This window comes from Schistocerca serialis, chromosome 1 (assembly GCF_023864345.2).
Source record: "Schistocerca serialis cubense isolate TAMUIC-IGC-003099 chromosome 1, iqSchSeri2.2, whole genome shotgun sequence".
Classification (NCBI taxonomy): Eukaryota; Metazoa; Arthropoda; class Insecta; order Orthoptera; family Acrididae; genus Schistocerca; species Schistocerca serialis.
The window spans coordinates 724910724-724911285 of record NC_064638.1 but is presented as its reverse complement, the minus strand read 5'-3'; the positions used below and the strand labels follow the sequence as shown (position 1 = coordinate 724911285).

The following is a 562-nucleotide window of genomic DNA, read 5'->3' as shown; positions in this document are numbered from 1 at the left end:
GTTGGTAGAGCACTTGCCTGCGAAAGGCAAAGGTCCCGAGTTCGAGTCTCGGTCGGGCACACAGTTTTAATCTGCCAGGAAGTTTCGTATCAGCGCACACTCCGCTGCAGAGTGAAAGTCTCATTCTGGAAACATCCCCAGACTGTGGCTAAGCCATGTCTCCGCTATATCCTTTCTTTCAGGAGTGCTAGTTCTGCAAGGTTCGCAGGAGAGCTTCTGTAAAGTTTGGAAGGTGGGGGACGAGATACTGGCAGAAGTAAAGCTGTGAGTACCGGCCGTGAGTCGTGCTTCGGTAGCTCAGTTGGTAGAGCATTTGCCTGCGAAAGGCAAAGGTCCCGAGTTCGAGTCTCGGTCGGGCACACAGTTTTAATCTGCCAGGAAGTTTTAAAATCAAAACTGTTTTATTTCCAACAGTTGTCTACAACTTCCAGCTACCTATCCCCATAGTCCCCGATTCGACTTAGACGTTTGTCGTAGCGTTGTTCCAACTTTCCAATACCCTCGTTATAGAAGGCAGCCGCCAATGTTTTCCACCAATTCTCTGCACTGGCCTACAGCTCGT

General features: G+C 49.8%; 1 non-coding gene across 1 annotated transcript; it reads left to right on the top strand.

The window, feature by feature from the left end:
* The first annotated feature begins 285 nt into the window (after window positions 1–285).
* Window positions 286–360, top strand: Trnar-gcg (transfer RNA arginine (anticodon GCG)). Its single transcript has one exon. It is a non-coding gene; the product is annotated as a tRNA-Arg (tRNA).
* The last annotated feature ends 202 nt before the right edge of the window (window positions 361–562 follow it).